General features: G+C 38.1%; 1 long non-coding RNA gene across 1 annotated transcript; it reads left to right on the top strand.

Annotated features, from left to right (window-relative positions):
• Positions 1 to 5,885: 5,885 nt before the first annotated feature.
• On the top strand, positions 5,886 to 24,603 carry LOC126918940 (uncharacterized). The gene is made up of 3 exons (XR_007711484.1): positions 5,886 to 6,215; positions 15,194 to 15,441; positions 24,413 to 24,603. It is a non-coding gene; the product is annotated as an uncharacterized LOC126918940 (long non-coding RNA).
• The last annotated feature ends 1,088 nt before the right edge of the window (positions 24,604 to 25,691 follow it).

Below are 25,691 nucleotides of genomic sequence, written 5' to 3'. Positions count from 1 at the left end.
TTTATTGTTTCAAATTGAGTTATATCTCAATAATTCACTTATGGAATTTAATTTTTTTTTGTTGTATTATGTGTATTTGCTTCAGTTAACGTCATAAACTTGCAACATAGTAACAGTTAGATTCAAATACCTCGAAACAAGTATTCTTTAAACATATTTAGTGGCGAACTTTTGAATTCTTGCAAATATTTTCCAATATTTATAACAGGCGACTATAATGTATTAGTGCAATGTATATTTCGTATTCTAATAACGAAAATTCACAGTATATATTCTAATTGCGAACAGTATAATTCTTGAAATCGATTGCATTGCATTCACGGTATTCGTAAGCATTTGTTTGCTATCGAGATATATCTCACAATTTTCAACTTATAGTTTCATACTTGTTCCAGTTTCTTAATAATAATTTTTAAGTGTAAAGAAATAGCAGTATTTTCTAAATAAACGTTCCATAGGAAAAAGGAGAAAATTGTCGAAACAACGTTTCGCTTCTTTTCCACCCCCCCAACCCCCGCCCCTAAACTGCTTTATTTTCAGGAAATATTTGTGACCGCGCGCAATGCGGTTGTAGAGTCAGTGTTTGCCACGCAATAGTTTCTTTTCAATATTTTAAAATCACGATAGTTTTGATCAAATTCGATCGAATAATCACACGCGAAAATAATAAAATTTTATCAATCAAATTTGTACGCGATATTAGAGTTATTGTTCGCCGATCACAATTTAAGCGGTCGCGGTAACGTAGTCTTTTATTTTTCTTTTTTTATGTATTTATTTTTTTGAATATTCGTTTCCGGTATTAGAGTCAGTGCCTCGCTCAAGAGGATAAAGCCTCTCCAGGAGCTCAAGAATGTAAGTAGTTTTATATATTGTATTTCAATTTGTTCTATTTAGTATATTTTGTTTGAAATGTCGTTAATTACAAAATAAAAATGATGGATGATTTAGAAAGCTGTAAATGTCCTTTTTAATTGAAATAAAGTCTTGAAGTCTTAACATTAAAGTACAATAAAACTGTCTGATACTCATAAAAAATCACTGAATATTTGTTCTCAAATTTTTATATTAGATTTCCAATTTACATATTTATTAGAATTTAGTCTTTATTATTGCTAAAGTTTCAAGTTTGTTATTATATATTAACGATATTAATGATATCTTATGTTTTGTTATAGATATATCACTGCTTCAACTCCTTCGTCTTCTTTGGGAATGTTTTAACAGTGGCTAAAAAGCCAAAAATGTAATTATCTTTACACATTGTACTTCAATTATGTATATTCTGTATATTTTTCTTTGATCACTATCAATTAAGAAATACAAATTGATTGAAAATTTAGGAGATTAGTATTTTCTGAGGTTATTCTTTCATTAAAATAAAATAATTATTAAAATCTTAATACCGAATTATGAAACAAATGACTAACATATTTCAGAAATCTTTAGATTCTTAATTTTTAGATTTTAAACTTTCATATTAGAGTTTCAGTTTTTACACTTATCAAAGTTTATTAGAATTTCAATCTTTATTATTACCAAAGTTACTAAAGTTAATAAACTTTCATTTTTCATTATCTCCAACTTTTTAAATAATCAGCAATCACTCATCGTGTTTTGTTCTGTAACAGATTTTTCGCAATCTCCATTTCCACCACTGGACTCTACACAGTTCCTGATGATATTCGCTGGGGTGGCGCAGCATCCACGATACGTCCTTTGTTTCTCCGCTTCGAACGGTGAGTCGCATGCATTTCTGTTCCTCCGGTCACTCAATCATGTCGTAGGATGAAAGGTCCGAATCGGCACGGGTGATCGGTTGTATTACGTAGAATTTTTTTGCGAGCATAGTGACCGCGGGTATTTCTTATACCCGTGAGTAGTAACACTCATTTTTTGAAATTTATTAGTTTAGGATAGGTCTTCTCGCACATCGCGATTATAATAATTAGTTTTTCAATAATTAGGTTAAACATATACACTTGAGAATATATTCGTGTTAGTTATAAATATGCATGTTAATATTCCGTATGAATATTTGCAAATGGCAAATATCTACACGAATATATCTGTATGACACGAATATACTTGATCTTAAGCAATGAATTGATCGTGACAATCTTAAGTCACGTTCGTTTATTTCACTTTGGCTAGAACTTAAAATATGAGTTAAAATTCATTTTTTCCGTACGAAAATGTGTGAAATTTTACGTGCAAGAAGACACTTCGCGACAGGCAGAATTTTTAATCAAAGCAATAATTTTGAACATTGCTTTTACATTTTCGAGTATTTGCTTTGATAAAGAGTTCGCCTGAGATTATTTCTTTCTTACTAATATATTTAGAGTCAATTATTCCATTTGATCGAGTCTCAGTCTTTTTCAATTAACGCTACCTTTTCTGCAATATTAAAATTTTCTTCCGATTTATTAAATTAATGAAGTAGAATTACTTAGTTAGTATTAAATTAATAAAATAGAGTTAATCAGAAAGAAGCAGCAAAGAACGTTAGTCCGTTAAATAAAAATTACACAAACTAATCATCTTTTTAGATCAGGATTTTCAGGTTTAACCCTTTCCGTGCCCATTGTCAGGATCTCATTCACGTGCCCAGGTGCTACTTGAATGGGAGAAAGACATTGGGCACGATGACCTAGAATTAAGTAATGTAATAATTTCTCAGCGACTGATCATGTGTTAGTGTATCGTGCACGACGTATTTTCCACATTACGTGTGTGTGTTGTTAGGTCGTGGAATTGCGTCGCTTTTTCTCATTCCTTAAAACTTGAAATATTAAAAATATCGAGACATATATCGATTCAATTTACGTCTCGATACAATTAGAATTTCTGATAATATCATCCACGCGACTAAGTGTATTCATACTCTTAATATCGCTATCAATCGCAATTATAATTCCAAGTTTACTTATATCTATTTTAAAAATATAATTTTCTCAGACGTGTTTTATCACGTATTACGCAATGGTCACTAGCCTTCGTCAGTCGATTTCAGGAAAAAGGTACGTACCTTAGAGCATGCATGATATGTTAAGCTCGGGTGTCGGAGGCGTCCCGGGACGTCCTCTCTAGTGTAGGACCTTTGCGCCCGGGCGTTTGTGTGAGAACCGTGGAGCGAGTGTGTTGGTGTGCCTGTTTTGCCATTTTTAAATATAGCGCTAGGTAGGATAGGTAGCATACTTTCTGGTATGTCTGTTAATTATAAGTAGGTAGGACCGGGCAGGTTGGCACAGTCTCTGGTCGGGTAGGCGCGTTTTCGCGTGACCAACCTGTTTCTGGAAATTTATTTGAAAAATCGACGGTGAAACTGGCACGAGTAGAGCATGCTCTCGTCTCTGGTTTTGCCTTTCGATTTTTCGAATTTCGCGGTCGCGGTCGCGAATGGGCTTGAAACGAACGTTTATTGCTCGAGCACGCACGTGCGAGTGGGCAACGATCACTGCTGTGATCGTTGGTCAGTCCATGTGCACTTCAATCAGCTTCCGCGGTTTATATTTTTATTTTACCTTTATAAGTTTTTTTTTTGTTTGCGATTTAGAAGTCTCGAGCTTAGATTTAAGTTACAGCGGGCATTGCGCCCGAAGAAGGAAGAGGCTATAAGCCGAAGAGGCCCGACAAACTGTCACTCAAGAGGGCAACTACTAATGGCTCCCCATCCTCTGGGTCATCCGGAGCATGGGAAGTCATTATCGTTACTACTTTGTCACTATGCTCGCTTTTAGTATTTGTAGTAGTAGTAGTAGTAGTAGTAGTAGTAGTAGTAGTAGTAGTCTTTGTTTTTTTGGCCGATGTATATATCGGTCCATCGTCCCATTGGGCAAATCGCGATTTTTCTTATTAGTGTTGCGACAAATTAATTACGGGTTGTATTAGAGTTGCGAAATAATATCACGGCTTTTCATTAGTGTGGCGAGAAAATGATTACGGTTTGAATTAGAGTTGCGATAAAATGATAATCGCGTTTGCTTTAGAGTTGCGAATTACGATATCGCGATTGTCTTTTGCAATTTTTAGAATTTTTTCTGTTTTTCTGTTTAAGTAGCAATACTAGGATATTTAAAGTAGCTTTTTCAAATAGTAAATAGTAATTTTCATTAAATTCACTTTAAGAATTAGCGTTGCGACATTGTTTCATCGCGAGTTCTACTTATTTTTCCTGTTAGCGTTGCGATAATGAATGATCGCGTTTTGTTAAGTAGAGTTGCGTTCACAAACTGCCCAAACCCTCCGACTGCATTTGTCGGACACTGCTCCTGGATCACACGTACAGCCTAAAGAGCTGTACAAGTGTGATCGTTCATCGGCAACCTCCTAAATGGTTGCACTGCAATCTCTCGCTATTAGTGTTGCGTATTGCTTAAATACGAGTGCGTAGATTTATACTTATTAGCGTTGCGCATTAGATATCGGGAATTTTCAGATTTTTCTTTTTTTTTTTTTTAATGGTAGATTAATTGATATTGCAAATATAACGAAGCACTCGTCGCGTTTGATTTTGAGAATTTTCTGCTTCATAAATATTAGTAGTAAATTAGCGTTGCGGAACAAGAATATTCAGTTCCACTCTCGGCGTGTTGATCGGGTTTATATAGAGTGGAAGACGATCGAATTTTAGTAGCCCTTCTGGCTACTGCTTTGTTTCTTTTTCAGCGCCCCTTATTAATGCGCCCCTTATTACTACGTTTATTACTGAAAATACTGCTATAAGACATATTCCTTTGTCAGCGTTAACGTTACCATGACTGCTAAAATACAGAACTTTATTACGAATGTATAATATATATATATATATTTACATGTATGAAATTGTGAGCGATTTCATGCGCAACAAAGTATTATAACGAAATATCTTAATGTTGCTAGGAAGGCTGGAAATATTTTTTAAAATTTAATTCATTGCAATTGGAATTAGTGCTGGTGATTGTTCGTTCTTAGAACCATAACTTTTAGAATTTATTCGACCGCGATATTTTCACTTCAATCTTTTAACAGTAATGTAGAATTTTATAAATATTCGAATTTCATTTGCATGAAACAAAAGTTTCGTCACGAAACAAAGACATCGTCACGTTTGTAGCAAAAATTCTGCAAAAAATGACTTATGCACATACCTTTCGGTTTATTATGTTGCAAATCACTACGTTGTTGTAGAAAATAACAGATACTGCTAAAAGTTAAAAGATAAAGCAAGTGATTGTATAATAACCGGGGTTTCTCTCATCTTAGTTATTCCAAACGAACTTTTCAATTTTTAATTCAGTTTAAATTCAATTACTTAAAATTCTTGTTTCCAACGTAACCCTAGTTTCGATTAAAAGATACAGACGATTCTCTATATTTGCTAAAATTTAATCAATAGTAATTTGATCTATAATTGACCATTATTAATAGTTTATTTTTCATAAAATGTTTCATAAAATGTTCTCGTTTTAAAGATGTCTCTTTCTTCCATATACCAAATCCAGTAAATGAGTTTGTTTCAGATTTATCAATTTACAGAAAATACGTTTCAGTTACATATATGAACATTTCACAGCATATTAAATATGTATGCTAGATGCCCAAATGATTTTTCTTCCATCGTCTGATTGTTCAGGCTTCTTCCCGTTTTCCCATTTTTAAAAGAAGAATATTGCGTTCACGTTGGAGTATATAACTTTTCGATATCTTCATAAGCTTAGTACAACGAGTCGTATGTCTCTTTTGCAAAACTCTAAATTGTATATACAGTGTCAGTACTTTCATTTCCTTTCTGTGGTTCCAAGTTAGACAGATGTATCATTGATACCGAATGTTGCCAGTACGGTTGCGAATTATTGTACAATGTTTGTACTGATCGATGTAATTGTTTTCGCAGATTAATCAGCTGATTAATTTTCAGAAAACGACTACATTGATAAGTACAAACATTGCACAATAATTCGATACCAAGCTCAGAATCACGCTAATACAGTCCATTTTGGATTACGAAAAGCCACGAAGAGAATTTTGGATAATCTAAACTGGACTGCAACGTGGGACGACATTGGACACCGTGGGACGCCGTTGGACACCGTGGGACGCCGTTGGACACCGTGGGACTCCGCTGGAAACCGTAGAACACCGTTGGTCCAGTGTAGATCACCAAAAAACGCGAAAAGAATTTTGGATGATCTAGACTGGACTGCAACGTGGGACACCGTGGGATACCATTGGTTCAGTGTGGATCTCCAAAAGCCGCGAAAAGAATTTTGGATGATCTACACTGGACTGCAACGTGGGACACCTTTGGTTCAGTGTGGATCTCCAAAAGCCGCGAAAAGAATTTTGGACGATCTACACTGGACTGCAACGTGGGACACCATTGGTTCAGTGTGGATCTCCAAATGCCGCGAAAAGAATTTTGGATGATCTACACTGGATTGCAACGTGGGACACCATTGGTTCAGTGTGGATCTCCAAATGCCGCGAAAAGAATTTTGGATGATCTACACTGGACTGCAACGTGGGACACCATTGGTTCAGTGTGGATGTCCAAAAGCCGCGAAAAGAATTTTGGATGATCTACACTGGACTGCAACGTGGGACACCATTGGTTCAGTGTGGATGTCCAAAAGCCGCGAAAAGAATTTTGGATGATCTACACTGGACTGCAACGTGGGACACCATTGGTTCAGTGTGGATCTCCAAATGCCACGAAAAGAATTTTGGATGATTTACACTGGACTGCAACGTGGGACATCGTTGGACATCGTTGGACATCGTTGGACATCGTTGGACACCGTTGGACATCGGTGGACACCGTTGGACATCGTTGGACACCGTTGGACATCGTTGGACACCGTTGGACATCGTTGGACACCGTTGGACATCGTTGGACACCGTTGGACGACGTTGGTCATCGTTGGACACCGTTGGACGACGTTGGACATCGTTGGACACCGTTGGACGACGTTGGACATCGTTGGACATCGTTGGACGACGTTGGACACCGTTGGACATCGTTGGACACCGTTGGACACCGTTGGACGACGTTGGACATCGTTGGACACCGTTGGACGACGTTGGACATCGTTGGACATCGTTGGACGACGTTGGACACCGTTGGACATCGTTGGACATCGTTGGACATCGTTGGATATCGTTGGACACCGTAGAATGCGTGCGTTTTAGGCTTAATTAATCGTAAAGTAGATACCTATGTACAGTGCATTGTGAGCTCATTCTGTACAACGATACTTCTCCACCTTGGGACGAAAAAAGAAAAATCTCGTCTCTCTCCAGTCGCTTACCACACTGGAGAAATTGTACTCGCGATTTGTCGGTTCGCGATCACTCAGTTCTTTCAAACTGTCGCGTGGCGTACTCGCTCGCGCGTATTCCGGGTGCGTGCGGGTCAACGTGCACTAGATAACTCTTTGGATTCGTAAGATGGCACAAGAACATCTCACTCTTGATGACTGCTCGACGTTTGCATCGCGTCACGGGAGTTGTCGTCGCGCCGGTAATGGTTATGATTCTCTTGGTGATTCAGTCGTCGATCTGCAGTCCTGTCCGATTGGTACTTCGTTACTCGGTCAGGGACCTGCAATTTCACGTCCTCCGTAATCCTGCTCGGTCCCGCGAGGGTGGACCCCACTGTTCAGTTGAGGCCATGCCTTCGTAATCCTGTTCAGCGGCCCCTCTCCGGGTTCCACTTGTTCAGTTGGAGTGTGTTAAGTTGCCGGCCAATGTGCTGGATCGACGGCTGGATCACCAGGGGATCACTAGCATCATCGGTCGGCGTCATCGACCGGGACTCGTGTAAGTTTCGAACGGCGAAACAGGAATCGAGTTATGGTCAATACTTGGGCTTTCCGCTAATCCTTCGGGTTATCCGGTGCACGGGGGTACGTCGCGTAAGTTTGTCAGTTCGTTCGTTAGCTTCATTTTCTTTGATTCGTTTCAAGATAGATAAATGTGTCTTTGATACCGAATGCTGCCAGTAGGGATACCAATTATTGTACAATATTTGTACTGATCTATGCAATCGGTGTGTGGGAGATAGCTGTGGCGTTATGTATGCTTTGCTCCACATTTGTAAAGATTCATGTAAGCGCTGCGTTGGAGATATTTGTTTCGCAGTTAGGGTACGAAACAACTATTTCTTTGCGCAGGCCCATGGTCAAGTAGAGACGGTACTCGACATTCCGCCAATGGGTTGAATGTCGAGATCGATGTATAAAGTTAAATAACCCATGGGCGGGTCTCTTGCATAGTCACCTCCTCGTGGTGAGACCTGGTAATTGGCATCGTTTTCCAAAAAATTAATCCGTTGATTAATCTTTGGAAAACGATACCAAGCTAAGAACTACGCACCAGTCCGGTTTGGATCTCCAAATGCCGCGAACAGAATTTTGGATGATCCAGACTGGGCTGCACCGTGGGACACCGTTGGACACCGTTGGACGACGTTGGACACCGTGGGACACCGTTGGACAACGTGGGACAGCGTAGGACAACGTGGGACACCGTTGGACAACGTGGGAGAGCGTAGGACAACGTGGGACAACGTGGGACAACGAGGGACACCGTTGGACACCGTGGGATATGTCTTGTCTCTCAAATCCATTCTGAGCCTATTCTGTATAATGGTACTTATCTGACTTGGAATCTAGTATAAAAATCGATTCTTTTTTTGCATTGAATCTTGTAGTTATTTTGTGCACGGGAGTGCGTTGCGTAAGTCCATTGATTCTTTGGAAAGATCGCGAACGAACGAGTTCGCGCCGCGATTTTTATTTCATTGTCTGTTTGTTCGGGCTTCTTCTTAGTTTCCCATTTTTAAGAGAAAATTATTGCGGTCATGTTAGAGTTTATAACTTTTCGATATATTCAAAAGTTTTGAGCCGCGAAAATAGAACGTTAAACAGTTTAGAACAATGACTCGAATGTCCCTTTTTCAGAACACGAAATTGTGTATGCATTGTCAATAGGTTCGGTTAAATAAATTATTGTTTTATTTCCGATATATGAGATCATTCTCTTATTTCAAACGAATTTTTAATAAGTTATTTTATTGTTTCAAATTGAGTTATATCTCAATAATTCACTTATGGAATTTAATTTTTTTTTTGTTGTATTATGTGTATTTGCTTCAGTTAACGTCATAAACTTGCAACATAGTAACAGTTAGATTCAAATACCTCGAAACAAGTATTCTTTAAACATATTTAGTGGCGAACTTTTGAATTCTTGCAAATATTTTCCAATATTTATAACAGGCGACTATAATGTATTAGTGCAATGTATATTTCGTATTCTAATAACGAAAATTCACAGTATATATTCTAATTGCGAACAGTATAATTCTTGAAATCGATTGCATTGCATTCACGGTATTCGTAAGCATTTGTTTGCTATCGAGATATATCTCACAATTTTCAACTTATAGTTTCATACTTGTTCCAGTTTCTTAATAATAATTTTTAAGTGTAAAGAAATAGCAGTATTTTCTAAATAAACGTTCCATAGGAAAAAGGAGAAAATTGTCGAAACAACGTTTCGCTTCTTTTCCACCCCCCCAACCCCCGCCCCTAAACTGCTTTATTTTCAGGAAATATTTGTGACCGCGCGCAATGCGGTTGTAGAGTCAGTGTTTGCCACGCAATAGTTTCTTTTCAATATTTTAAAATCACGATAGTTTTGATCAAATTCGATCGAATAATCACACGCGAAAATAATAAAATTTTATCAATCAAATTTGTACGCGATATTAGAGTTATTGTTCGCCGATCACAATTTAAGCGGTCGCGGTAACGTAGTCTTTTATTTTTCTTTTTTTATGTATTTATTTTTTTGAATATTCGTTTCCGGTATTAGAGTCAGTGCCTCGCTCAAGAGGATAAAGCCTCTCCAGGAGCTCAAGAATGTAAGTAGTTTTATATATTGTATTTCAATTTGTTCTATTTAGTATATTTTGTTTGAAATGTCGTTAATTACGAAATAAAAATGATGGATGATTTAGAAAGCTGTAAATGTCCTTTTTAATTGAAATAAAGTCTTGAAGTCTTAACATTAAAGTACAATAAAACTGTCTGATACTCATAAAAAATCACTGAATATTTGTTCTCAAATTTTTATATTAGATTTCCAATTTACATATTTATTAGAATTTAGTCTTTATTATTGCTAAAGTTTCAAGTTTGTTATTATATATTAACGATATTAATGATATCTTATGTTTTGTTATAGATATATCACTGCTTCAACTCCTTCGTCTTCTTTGGGAATGTTTTAACAGTGGCTAAAAAGCCAAAAATGTAATTATCTTTACACATTGTACTTCAATTATGTATATTCTGTATATTTTTCTTTGATCACTATCAATTAAGAAATACAAATTGATTGAAAATTTAGGAGATTAGTATTTTCTGAGGTTATTCTTTCATTAAAATAAAATAATTATTAAAATCTTAATACCGAATTATGAAACAAATGACTAACATATTTCAGAAATCTTTAGATTCTTAATTTTTAGATTTTAAACTTTCATATTAGAGTTTCAGTTTTTACACTTATCAAAGTTTATTAGAATTTCAATCTTTATTATTACCAAAGTTACTAAAGTTAATAAACTTTCATTTTTCATTATCTCCAACTTTTTAAATAATCAGCAATCACTCATCGTGTTTTGTTCTGTAACAGATTTTTCGCAATCTCCATTTCCACCACTGGACTCTACACAGTTCCTGATGATATTCGCTGGGGTGGCGCAGCATCCACGATACGTCCTTTGTTTCTCCGCTTCGAACGGTGAGTCGCATGCATTTCTGTTCCTCCGGTCACTCAATCATGTCGTAGGATGAAAGGTCCGAATCGGCACGGGTGATCGGTTGTATTACGTAGAATTTTTTTGCGAGCATAGTGACCGCGGGTATTTCTTATACCCGTGAGTAGTAACACTCATTTTTTGAAATTTATTAGTTTAGGATAGGTCTTCTCGCACATCGCGATTATAATAATTAGTTTTTCAATAATTAGGTTAAACATATACACTTGAGAATATATTCGTGTTAGTTATAAATATGCATGTTAATATTCCGTATGAATATTTGCAAATGGCAAATATCTACACGAATATATCTGTATGACACGAATATACTTGATCTTAAGCAATGAATTGATCGTGACAATCTTAAGTCACGTTCGTTTATTTCACTTTGGCTAGAACTTAAAATATGAGTTAAAATTCATTTTTTCCGTACGAAAATGTGTGAAATTTTACGTGCAAGAAGACACTTCGCGACAGGCAGAATTTTTAATCAAAGCAATAATTTTGAACATTGCTTTTACATTTTCGAGTATTTGCTTTGATAAAGAGTTCGCCTGAGATTATTTCTTTCTTACTAATATATTTAGAGTCAATTATTCCATTTGATCGAGTCTCAGTCTTTTTCAATTAACGCTACCTTTTCTGCAATATTAAAATTTTCTTCCGATTTATTAAATTAATGAAGTAGAATTACTTAGTTAGTATTAAATTAATAAAATAGAGTTAATCAGAAAGAAGCAGCAAAGAACGTTAGTCCGTTAAATAAAAATTACACAAACTAATCATCTTTTTAGATCAGGATTTTCAGGTTTAACCCTTTCCGTGCCCATTGTCAGGATCTCATTCACGTGCCCAGGTGCTACTTGAATGGGAGAAAGACATTGGGCACGATGACCTAGAATTAAGTAATGTAATAATTTCTCAGCGACTGATCATGTGTTAGTGTATCGTGCACGACGTATTTTCCACATTACGTGTGTGTGTTGTTAGGTCGTGGAATTGCGTCGCTTTTTCTCATTCCTTAAAACTTGAAATATTAAAAATATCGAGACATATATCGATTCAATTTACGTCTCGATACAATTAGAATTTCTGATAATATCATCCACGCGACTAAGTGTATTCATACTCTTAATATCGCTATCAATCGCAATTATAATTCCAAGTTTACTTATATCTATTTTAAAAATATAATTTTCTCAGACGTGTTTTATCACGTATTACGCAATGGTCACTAGCCTTCGTCAGTCGATTTCAGGAAAAAGGTACGTACCTTAGAGCATGCATGATATGTTAAGCTCGGGTGTCGGAGGCGTCCCGGGACGTCCTCTCTAGTGTAGGACCTTTGCGCCCGGGCGTTTGTGTGAGAACCGTGGAGCGAGTGTGTTGGTGTGCCTGTTTTGCCATTTTTAAATATAGCGCTAGGTAGGATAGGTAGCATACTTTCTGGTATGTCTGTTAATTATAAGTAGGTAGGACCGGGCAGGTTGGCACAGTCTCTGGTCGGGTAGGCGCGTTTTCGCGTGACCAACCTGTTTCTGGAAATTTATTTGAAAAATCGACGGTGAAACTGGCACGAGTAGAGCATGCTCTCGTCTCTGGTTTTGCCTTTCGATTTTTCGAATTTCGCGGTCGCGGTCGCGAATGGGCTTGAAACGAACGTTTATTGCTCGAGCACGCACGTGCGAGTGGGCAACGATCACTGCTGTGATCGTTGGTCAGTCCATGTGCACTTCAATCAGCTTCCGCGGTTTATATTTTTATTTTACCTTTATAAGTTTTTTTTTTGTTTGCGATTTAGAAGTCTCGAGCTTAGATTTAAGTTACAGCGGGCATTGCGCCCGAAGAAGGAAGAGGCTATAAGCCGAAGAGGCCCGACAAACTGTCACTCAAGAGGGCAACTACTAATGGCTCCCCATCCTCTGGGTCATCCGGAGCATGGGAAGTCATTATCGTTACTACTTTGTCACTATGCTCGCTTTTAGTATTTGTAGTAGTAGTAGTAGTAGTAGTAGTAGTAGTAGTAGTAGTAGTCTTTGTTTTTTTGGCCGATGTATATATCGGTCCATCGTCCCATTGGGCAAATCGCGATTTTTCTTATTAGTGTTGCGACAAATTAATTACGGGTTGTATTAGAGTTGCGAAATAATATCACGGCTTTTCATTAGTGTGGCGAGAAAATGATTACGGTTTGAATTAGAGTTGCGATAAAATGATAATCGCGTTTGCTTTAGAGTTGCGAATTACGATATCGCGATTGTCTTTTGCAATTTTTAGAATTTTTTCTGTTTTTCTGTTTAAGTAGCAATACTAGGATATTTAAAGTAGCTTTTTCAAATAGTAAATAGTAATTTTCATTAAATTCACTTTAAGAATTAGCGTTGCGACATTGTTTCATCGCGAGTTCTACTTATTTTTCCTGTTAGCGTTGCGATAATGAATGATCGCGTTTTGTTAAGTAGAGTTGCGTTCACAAACTGCCCAAACCCTCCGACTGCATTTGTCGGACACTGCTCCTGGATCACACGTACAGCCTAAAGAGCTGTACAAGTGTGATCGTTCATCGGCAACCTCCTAAATGGTTGCACTGCAATCTCTCGCTATTAGTGTTGCGTATTGCTTAAATACGAGTGCGTAGATTTATACTTATTAGCGTTGCGCATTAGATATCGGGAATTTTCAGATTTTTCTTTTTTTTTTTTTAATGGTAGATTAATTGATATTGCAAATATAACGAAGCACTCGTCGCGTTTGATTTTGAGAATTTTCTGCTTCATAAATATTAGTAGTAAATTAGCGTTGCGGAACAAGAATATTCAGTTCCACTCTCGGCGTGTTGATCGGGTTTATATAGAGTGGAAGACGATCGAATTTTAGTAGCCCTTCTGGCTACTGCTTTGTTTCTTTTTCAGCGCCCCTTATTAATGCGCCCCTTATTACTACGTTTATTACTGAAAATACTGCTATAAGACATATTCCTTTGTCAGCGTTAACGTTACCATGACTGCTAAAATACAGAACTTTATTACGAATGTATAATATATATATATATATTTACATGTATGAAATTGTGAGCGATTTCATGCGCAACAAAGTATTATAACGAAATATCTTAATGTTGCTAGGAAGGCTGGAAATATTTTTTAAAATTTAATTCATTGCAATTGGAATTAGTGCTGGTGATTGTTCGTTCTTAGAACCATAACTTTTAGAATTTATTCGACCGCGATATTTTCACTTCAATCTTTTAACAGTAATGTAGAATTTTATAAATATTCGAATTTCATTTGCATGAAACAAAAGTTTCGTCACGAAACAAAGACATCGTCACGTTTGTAGCAAAAATTCTGCAAAAAATGACTTATGCACATACCTTTCGGTTTATTATGTTGCAAATCACTACGTTGTTGTAGAAAATAACAGATACTGCTAAAAGTTAAAAGATAAAGCAAGTGATTGTATAATAACCGGGGTTTCTCTCATCTTAGTTATTCCAAACGAACTTTTCAATTTTTAATTCAGTTTAAATTCAATTACTTAAAATTCTTGTTTCCAACGTAACCCTAGTTTCGATTAAAAGATACACACGATTCTCTATATTTGCTAAAATTTAATCAATAGTAATTTGATCTATAATTGACCATTATTAATAGTTTATTTTTCATAAAATGTTTCATAAAATGTTCTCGTTTTAAAGATGTCTCTTTCTTCCATATACCAAATCCAGTAAATGAGTTTGTTTCAGATTTATCAATTTACAGAAAATACGTTTCAGTTACATATATGAACATTTCACAGCATATTAAATATGTATGCTAGATGCCCAAATGATTTTTCTTCCATCGTCTGATTGTTCAGGCTTCTTCCCGTTTTCCCATTTTTAAAAGAAGAATATTGCGTTCACGTTGGAGTATATAACTTTTCGATATCTTCATAAGCTTAGTACAACGAGTCGTATGTCTCTTTTGCAAAACTCTAAATTGTATATACAGTGTCAGTACTTTCATTTCCTTTCTGTGGTTCCAAGTTAGACAGATGTATCATTGATACCGAATGTTGCCAGTACGGTTGCGAATTATTGTACAATGTTTGTACTGATCGATGTAATTGTTTTCGCAGATTAATCAGTTGATTAATTTTCAGAAAACGACTACATTGATAAGTACAAACATTGCACAATAATTCGATACCAAGCTCAGAATCACGCTAATACAGTCCATTTTGGATTACGAAAAGCCACGAAGAGAATTTTGGATAATCTAAACTGGACTGCAACGTGGGACGACATTGGACACCGTGGGACGACATTGGACACCGTGGGACGCCGTTGGACACCGTGGGACGCCGTTGGACACCGTGGGACTCCGCTGGAAACCGTAGAACACCGTTGGTCCAGTGTAGATCACCAAAAAACGCGAAAAGAATTTTGGATGATCTAGACTGGACTGCAACGTGGGACACCGTGGGATACCATTGGTTCAGTGTGGATCTCCAAAAGCCGCGAAAAGAATTTTGGATGATCTACACTGGACTGCAACGTGGGACACCTTTGGTTCAGTGTGGATCTCCAAATGCCGCGAAAAGAATTTTGGATGATCTACACTGGACTGCAACGTGGGACACCATTGGTTCAGTGTGGATCTCCAAATGCCGCGAAAAGAATTTTGGATGATCTACACTGGACTGCAACGTGGGACACCATTGGTTCAGTGTGGATGTCCAAAAGCCGCGAAAAGAATTTTGGATGATCTACACTGGACTGCAACGTGGGACACCATTGGTTCAGTGTGGATCTCCAAATGCCGCGAAAAGAATTTTGGATGATCTACACTGGACTGCAACGTGGGACACCATTGGTTCAGTGTGGATCTCCAAATGCCACGAAAAGAATTTTGGATGATTTACACTGGACTGCAACGTGGGACATCGTTGGACATCGTTGGACATCGTTGGACATCGTTGGACACCGTTGGACATCGGTGGACACCGTTGGACATCGTTGGACACCGTTGGACATCGTTGGACACCGTTGGACGACGTTGGACATCGTTGGACACCGTTGGACGACGTTGGACACCGTTGGACGACGTTGGACATCGTTGGACAACGTTGGACGACGTTGGACACCGTTGGACATCGTTGGACACCGTTGGACATCGTTGGACATCGTTGGACACCGTTGGACATCGTTGGACACCGTTGGACACCGTTGGACATCGTTGGACACCGTTGGACACCGTTGGACGACGTTGGACATCGTTGGACACCGTTGGACACCGTTGGACATCGTTGGACATCGTTGGACACCGTTGGACACCGTTGGACGACGTTGGACATCGTTGGACACCGTTGGACGACGTTGGACATCGTTGGACACCGTTGGACGACGTTGGACATCGTTGGACGACGTTGGACATCGTTGGACATCGTTGGACGACGTTGGACACCGTTGGACATCGTTGGACACCGTTGGACACCGTTGGACACCGTTGGACACCGTTGGACACCGTTGGACATCGTTGGACATCGTTGGACATCGTTGGATATCGTTGGACACCGTAGAATGCGTGCGTTTTAGGCTTAATTAATCGTAAAGTAGATACCTATGTACAGTGCATTGTGAGCTCATTCTGTACAACGATACTTCTCCACCTTGGGACGAAAAAAGAAAAATCTCGTCTCTCTCCAGTCGCTTACCACACTGGAGAAATTGTACTCGCGATTTGTCGGTTCGCGATCACTCAGTTCTTTCAAACTGTCGCGTGGCGTACTCGCTCGCGCGTATTCCGGGTGCGTGCGGGTCAACGTGCACTAGATAACTCTTTGGATTCGTAAGATGGCACAAGAACATCTCACTCTTGATGACTGCTCGACGTTTGCATCGCGTCACGGGAGTTGTCGTCGCGCCGGTAATGGTTACGATTCTCTTGGTGATTCAGTCGTCGATCTGCAGTCCTGTCCGATTGGTACTTCGTTACTCGGTCAGGGACCTGCAATTTCACGTCCTCCGTAATCCTGCTCGGTCCCGCGAGGGTGGACCCCACTGTTCAGTTGAGGCCATGCCTTCGTAATCCTGTTCAGCGGCCCCTCTCCGGGTTCCACTTGTTCAGTTGGAGTGTGTTAAGTTGCCGGCCAATGTGCTGGATCGACGGCTGGATCACCAGGGGATCACTAGCATCATCGGTCGGCGTCATCGACCGGGACTCGTGTAAGTTTCGAACGGCGAAACAGGAATCGAGTTATGGTCAATACTTGGGCTTTCCGCTAATCCTTCGGGTTATCCGGTTCACGGGGGTACGTCGCGTAAGTTTGTCAGTTCGTTCGTTAGCTTCATTTTCTTTGATTCGTTTCAAGGTAGATAAATGTGTCTTTGATACCGAATGCTGCCAGTAGGGATACCAATTATTGTACAATATTTGTACTGATCTATGTAATCGGTGTGTGGGAGATAGCTGTGGCGTTATGTATGCTTTGCTCCACATTTGTAAAGATTCATGTAAGCGCTGCGTTGGAGATATTTGTTTCGCAGTTAGGGTACGAAACAACTATTTCTTTGCGCAGGCCCATGGTCAAGTAGAGACGGTACTCGACATTCCGCCAATGGGTTGAATGTCGAGATCGATGTATAAAGTTAAATAACCCATGGGCGGGTCTCTTGCGTAGTCACCTCCTCGTGGTGAGACCTGGTAATTGGCATCGTTTTCCAAAAAATTAATCCGTTGATTAATCTTTGGAAAACGATACCAAGCTAAGAACTACGCACCAGTCCGGTTTGGATCTCCAAATGCCGCGAACAGAATTTTGGATGATCCAGACTGGGCTGCACCGTGGGACACCGTTGGACACCGTTGAACGACGTTGGACACCGTGGGACACCGTTGGACAACGTGGGACAGCGTAGGACAACGTGGGACACCGTTGGACAACGTGGGAGAGCGTAGGACAACGTGGGACAACGTGGGACAACGAGGGACACCGTTGGACACCGTGGGATATGTCTTGTCTCTCAAATCCATTCTGAGCCTATTCTGTATAATGGTACTTATCTGACTTGGAATCTAGTATAAAAATCGATTCTTTTTTTGCATTGAATCTTGTAGTTATTTTGTGCACGGGAGTGCGTTGCGTAAGTCCATTGATTCTTTGGAAAGATCGCGAACGAACGAGTTCGCGCCGCGATTTTTATTTCATTGTCTGTTTGTTCGGGCTTCTTCTTAGTTTCCCATTTTTAAGAGAAAATTATTGCGGTCATGTTAGAGTTTATAACTTTTCGATATATTCAAAAGTTTTGAGCCGCGAAAATAGAACGTTAAACAGTTTAGAACAATGACTCGAATGTCCCTTTTTCAGAACACGAAATTGTGTATGCATTGTCAATAGGTTCGGTTAAATAAATTATTGTTTTATTTCCGATATATGAGATCATTCTCTTATTTCAAACGAATTTTTAATAAGTTATTTTATTGTTTCAAATTGAGTTATATCTCAATAATTCACTTATGGAATTTAATTTTTTTTTTGTTGTATTATGTGTATTTGCTTCAGTTAACGTCATAAACTTGCAACATAGTAACAGTTAGATTCAAATACCTCGAAACAAGTATTCTTTAAACATATTTAGTGGCGAACTTTTGAATTCTTGCAAATATTTTCCAATATTTATAACAGGCGACTATAATGTATTAGTGCAATGTATATTTCGTATTCTAATAACGAAAATTCACAGTATATATTCTAATTGCGAACAGTATAATTCTTGAAATCGATTGCATTGCATTCACGGTATTCGTAAGCATTTGTTTGCTATCGAGATATATCTCACAATTTTCAACTTATAGTTTCATACTTGTTCCAGTTTCTTAATAATAATTTTTAAGTGTAAAGAAATAGCAGTATTTTCTAAATAAACGTTCCATAGGAAAAAGGAGAAAATTGTCGAAACAACGTTTCGCTTCTTTTCCACCCCCCCAACCCCCGCCCCTAAACTGCTTTATTTTCAGGAAATATTTGTGACCGCGCGCAATGCGGTTGTAGAGTCAGTGTTTGCCACGCAATAGTTTCTTTTCAATATTTTAAAATCACGATAGTTTTGATCAAATTCGATCGAATAATCACACGCGAAAATAATAAAATTTTATCAATCAAATTTGTACGCGATATTAGAGTTATTGTTCGCCGATCACAATTTAAGCGGTCGCGGTAACGTAGTCTTTTATTTTTCTTTTTTTATATATTTATTTTTTTGAATATTCGTTTCCGGTATTAGAGTCAGTGCCTCGCTCAAGAGGATAAAGCCTCTCCAGGAGCTCAAGAATGTAAGTAGTTTTATATATTGTATTTCAATTTGTTCTATTTAGTATATTTTGTTTGAAATGTCGTTAATTACAAAATAAAAATGATGGATGATTTAGAAAGCTGTAAATGTCCTTTTTAATTGAAATAAAGTCTTGAAGTCTTAACATTAAAGTACAATAAAACTGTCTGATACTCATAAAAAATCACTGAATATTTGTTCTCAAATTTTTATATTAGATTTCCAATTTACATATTTATTAGAATTTAGTCTTTATTATTGCTAAAGTTTCAAGTTTGTTATTATATATTAACGATATTAATGATATCTTATGTTTTGTTATAGATATATCACTGCTTCAACTCCTTCGTCTTCTTTGGGAATGTTTTAACAGTGGCTAAAAAGCCAAAAATGTAATTATCTTTACACATTGTACTTCAATTATGTATATTCTGTATATTTTTCTTTGATCACTATCAATTAAGAAATACAATTTGATTGAAAATTTAGGAGATTAGTATTTTCTGAGGTTATTCTTTCATTAAAATAAAATAATTATTAAAATCTTAATACCGAATTATGAAACAAATGACTAACATATTTCAGAAATCTTTAGATTCTTAATTTTTAGATTTTAAACTTTCATATTAGAGTTTCAGTTTTTACACTTATCAAAGTTTATTAGAATTTCAATCTTTATTATTACCAAAGTTACTAAAGTTAATAAACTTTCATTTTTCATTGTCTCCAACTTTTTAAATAATCAGCAATCACTCATCGTGTTTTGTTCTGTAACAGATTTTTCGCAATCTCCATTTCCACCACTGGACTCTACACAGTTCCTGATGATATTCGCTGGGGTGGCGCAGCATCCACGATACGTCCTTTGTTTCTCCGCTTCGAACGGTGAGTCGCATGCATTTCTGTTCCTCCGGTCACTCAATCATGTCGTAGGATGAAAGGTCCGAATCGGCACGGGTGATCGGTTGTATTACGTAGAATTTTTTTGCGAGCATAGTGACCGCGGGTATTTCTTATACCCGTGAGTAGTAACACTCATTTTTTGAAATTTATTAGTTTAGGATAGGTCTTCTCGCACATCGCGATTATAATAATTAGTTTTTCAATAATTAGGTTAAACATATACACTTGAGAATATATTCGTGTTAGTTATAAATATGCATGTTAATATTCCGTATGAATATTTGCAAATGGCAAATATCTACACGAATATATCTGTATGACACGAATATACTTGATCTTAAGCAATGAATTGATCGTGACAATCTTAAGTCACGTTCGTTTATTTCACTTTGGCTAGAACTTAAAATATGAGTTAAAATTCATTTTTTCCGTACGAAAATGTGTGAAATTTTACGTGCAAGAAGACACTTCGCGACAGGCAGAATTTTTAATCAAAGCAATAATTTTGAACATTGCTTTTACATTTTCGAGTATTTGCTTTGATAAAGAGTTCGCCTGAGATTATTTCTTTCTTACTAATATATTTAGAGTCAATTATTCCATTTGATCGAGTCTCAGTCTTTTTCAATTAACGCTACCTTTTCTGCAATATTAAAATTTTCTTCCGATTTATTAAATTAATGAAGTAGAATTACTTAGTTAGTATTAAATTAATAAAATAGAGTTAATCAGAAAGAAGCAGCAAAGAACGTTAGTCCGTTAAATAAAAATTACACAAACTAATCATCTTTTTAGATCAGGATTTTCAGGTTTAACCCTTTCCGTGCCCATTGTCAGGATCTCATTCACGTGCCCAGGTGCTACTTGAATGGGAGAAAGACATTGGGCACGATGACCTAGAATTAAGTAATGTAATAATTTCTCAGCGACTGATCATGTGTTAGTGTATCGTGCACGACGTATTTTCCACATTACGTGTGTGTGTTGTTAGGTCGTGGAATTGCGTCGCTTTTTCTCATTCCTTAAAACTTGAAATATTAAAAATATCGAGACATATATCGATTCAATTTACGTCTCGATACAATTAGAATTTCTGATAATATCATCCACGCGACTAAGTGTATTCATACTCTTAATATCGCTATCAATCGCAATTATAATTCCAAGTTTACTTATATCTATTTTAAAAATATAATTTTCTCAGACGTGTTTTATCACGTATTACGCAATGGTCACTAGCCTTCGTCAGTCGATTTCAGGAAAAAGGTACGTACCTTAGAGCATGCATGATATGTTAAGCTCGGGTGTCGGAGGCGTCCCGGGACGTCCTCTCTAGTGTAGGACCTTTGCGCCCGGGCGTTTGTGTGAGAACCGTGGAGCGAGTGTGTTGGTGTGCCTGTTTTGCCATTTTTAAATATAGCGCTAGGTAGGATAGGTAGCATACTTTCTGGTATGTCTGTTAATTATAAGTAGGTAGGACCGGGCAGGTTGGCACAGTCTCTGGTCGGGTAGGCGCGTTTTCGCGTGACCAACCTGTTTCTGGAAATTTATTTGAAAAATCGACGGTGAAACTGGCACGAGTAGAGCATGCTCTCGTCTCTGGTTTTGCCTTTCGATTTTTCGAATTTCGCGGTCGCGGTCGCGAATGGGCTTGAAACGAACGTTTATTGCTCGAGCACGCACGTGCGAGTGGGCAACGATCACTGCTGTGATCGTTGGTCAGTCCATGTGCACTTCAATCAGCTTCCGCGGTTTATATTTTTATTTTACCTTTATAAGTTTTTTTTTTGTTTGCGATTTAGAAGTCTCGAGCTTAGATTTAAGTTACAGCGGGCATTGCGCCCGAAGAAGGAAGAGGCTATAAGCCGAAGAGGCCCGACAAACTGTCACTCAAGAGGGCAACTACTAATGGCTCCCCATCCTCTGGGTCATCCGGAGCATGGGAAGTCATTATCGTTACTACTTTGTCACTATGCTCGCTTTTAGTATTTGTAGTAGTAGTAGTAGTAGTAGTAGTAGTAGTAGTAGTAGTAGTCTTTGTTTTTTTGGCCGATGTATATATCGGTCCATCGTCCCATTGGGCAAATCGCGATTTTTCTTATTAGTGTTGCGACAAATTAATTACGGGTTGTATTAGAGTTGCGAAATAATATCACGGCTTTTCATTAGTGTGGCGAGAAAATGATTACGGTTTGAATTAGAGTTGCGATAAAATGATAATCGCGTTTGCTTTAGAGTTGCGAATTACGATATCGCGATTGTCTTTTGCAATTTTTAGAATTTTTTCTGTTTTTCTGTTTAAGTAGCAATACTAGGATATTTAAAGTAGCTTTTTCAAATAGTAAATAGTAATTTTTATTAAATTCACTTTAAGAATTAGCGTTGCGACATTGTTTCATCGCGAGTTCTACTTATTTTTCCTGTTAGCGTTGCGATAATGAATGATCGCGTTTTGTTAAGTAGAGTTGCGTTCACAAACTGCCCAAACCCTCCGACTGCATTTGTCGGACACTGCTCCTGGATCACACGTACAGCCTAAAGAGCTGTACAAGTGTGATCGTTCATCGGCAACCTCCTAAATGGTTGCACTGCAATCTCTCGCTATTAGTGTTGCGTATTGCTTAAATACGAGTGCGTAGATTTATACTTATTAGCGTTGCGCATTAGATATCGGGAATTTTCAGATTTTTCTTTTTTTTTTTTTTAATGGTAGATTAATTGATATTGCAAATATAACGAAGCACTCGTCGCGTTTGATTTTGAGAATTTTCTGCTTCATAAATATTAGTAGTAAATTAGCGTTGCGGAACAAGAATATTCAGTTCCACTCTCGGCGTGTTGATCGGGTTTATATAGAGTGGAAGACGATCGAATTTTAGTAGCCCTTCTGGCTACTGCTTTGTTTCTTTTTCAGCGCCCCTTATTAATGCGCCCCTTATTACTACGTTTATTACTGAAAATACTGCTATAAGACATATTCCTTTGTCAGCGTTAACGTTACCATGACTGCTAAAATACAGAACTTTATTACGAATGTATAATATATATATATATATTTACATGTATGAAATTGTGAGCGATTTCATGCGCAACAAAGTATTATAACGAAATATCTTAATGTTGCTAGGAAGGCTGGAAATATTTTTTAAAATTTAATTCATTGCAATTGGAATTAGTGCTGGTGATTGTTCGTTCTTAGAACCATAACTTTTAGAATTTATTCGACCGCGATATTTTCACTTCAATCTTTTAACAGTAATGTAGAATTTTATAAATATTCGAATTTCATTTGCATGAAACAAAAGTTTCGTCACGAAACAAAGACATCGTCACGTTTGTAGCAAAAATTCTGCAAAAAATGACTTATGCACATACCTTTCGGTTTATTATGTTGCAAATCACTACGTTGTTGTAGAAAATAACAGATACTGCTAAAAGTTAAAAGATAAAGCAAGTGATTGTATAATAACCGGGGTTTCTCTCATCTTAGTTATTCCAAACGAACTTTTCAATTTTTAATTCAGTTTAAATTCAATTACTTAAAATTCTTGTTTCCAACGTAACCCTAGTTTCGATTAAAAGATACACACGATTCTCTATATTTGCTAAAATTTAATCAATAGTAATTTGATCTATAATTGACCATTATTAATAGTTTATTTTTCATAAAATGTTTCATAAAATGTTCTCGTTTTAAAGATGTCTCTTTCTTCCATATACCAAATCCAGTAAATGAGTTTGTTTCAGATTTATCAATTTACAGAAAATACGTTTCAGTTACATATATGAACATTTCACAGCATATTAAATATGTATGCTAGATGCCCAAATGATTTTTCTTCCATCGTCTGATTGTTCAGGCTTCTTCCCGTTTTCCCATTTTTAAAAGAAGAATATTGCGTTCACGTTGGAGTATATAACTTTTCGATATCTTCATAAGCTTAGTACAACGAGTCGTATGTCTCTTTTGCAAAACTCTAAATTGTATATACAGTGTCAGTACTTTCATTTCCTTTCTGTGGTTCCAAGTTAGACAGATGTATCATTGATACCGAATGTTGCCAGTACGGTTGCGAATTATTGTACAATGTTTGTACTGATCGATGTAATTGTTTTCGCAGATTAATCAGCTGATTAATTTTCAGAAAACGACTACATTGATAAGTACAAACATTGCACAATAATTCGATACCAAGCTCAGAATCACGCTAATACAGTCCATTTTGGATTACGAAAAGCCACGAAGAGAATTTTGGATAATCTAAACTGGACTGCAACGTGGGACGACATTGGACACCGTGGGACGCCGTTGGACACCGTGGGACGCCGTTGGACACCGTGGGACGCCGTTGGACACCGTGGGACTCCGCTGGAAACCGTAGAACACCGTTGGTCCAGTGTAGATCACCAAAAAACGCGAAAAGAATTTTGGATGATCTAGACTGGACTGCAACGTGGGACACCGTGGGATACCATTGGTTCAGTGTGGATCTCCAAAAGCCGCGAAAAGAATTTTGGATGATCTACACTGGACTGCAACGTGGGACACCTTTGGTTCAGTGTGGATCTCCAAAAGCCGCGAAAAGAATTTTGGACGATCTACACTGGACTGCAACGTGGGACACCATTGGTTCAGTGTGGATCTCCAAATGCCGCGAAAAGAATTTTGGATGATCTACACTGGATTGCAACGTGGGACACCATTGGTTCAGTGTGGATCTCCAAATGCCGCAAAAAGAATTTTGGATGATCTACACTGGACTGCAACGTGGGACACCATTGGTTCAGTGTGGATGTCCAAAAGCCGCGAAAAGAATTTTGGATGATCTACACTGGACTGCAACGTGGGACACCATTGGTTCAGTGTGGATCTCCAAATGCCGCGAAAAGAATTTTGGACGATCTACACTGGACTGCAACGTGGGACACCATTGGTTCAGTGTGGATCTCCAAATGCCACGAAAAGAATTTTGGATGATTTACACTGGACTGCAACGTGGGACATCGTTGGACATCGTTGGACATCGTTGGACATCGTTGGACACCGTTGGACATCGGTGGACACCGTTGGACATCGTTGGACACCGTTGGACATCGTTGGACACCGTTGGACGACGTTGGACATCGTTGGACACCGTTGGACGACGTTGGACATCGTTGGACACCGTTGGACGACGTTGGACATCGTTGGACGACGTTGGACACCGTTGGACATCGTTGGACACCGTTGGACATCGTTGGACACCGTTGGACATCGTTGGACACCGTTGGACATCGTTGGACACCGTTGGACGACGTTGGACATCGTTGGACACCGTTGGACGACGTTGGACATCGTTGGACATCGTTGGACGACGTTGGACACCGTTGGACGACGTTGGACATCGTTGGACACCGTTGGACGACGTTGGACATCGTTGGACACCGTTGGACGACGTTGGACATCGTTGGACGACGTTGGACACCGTTGGACATCGTTGGACACCGTTGGACCCCGTTGGACACCGTTGGACACCGTTGGACACCGTTGGACATCGTTGGACATCGTTGGACATCGTTGGACGACGTTGGATATCGTTGGACACCGTAGAATGCGTGCGTTTTAGGCTTAATTAATCGTAAAGTAGATACCTATGTACAGTGCATTGTGAGCTCATTCTG

The sequence above is a fragment of the Bombus affinis genome, chromosome 1 (genome assembly GCF_024516045.1).
Source record: "Bombus affinis isolate iyBomAffi1 chromosome 1, iyBomAffi1.2, whole genome shotgun sequence".
Lineage (NCBI taxonomy): Eukaryota > Metazoa > Arthropoda > Insecta > Hymenoptera > Apidae > Bombus > Bombus affinis.
Note: the sequence above shows the minus strand (reverse complement) of the source record. Positions and strands in the feature narration are given on the sequence as shown.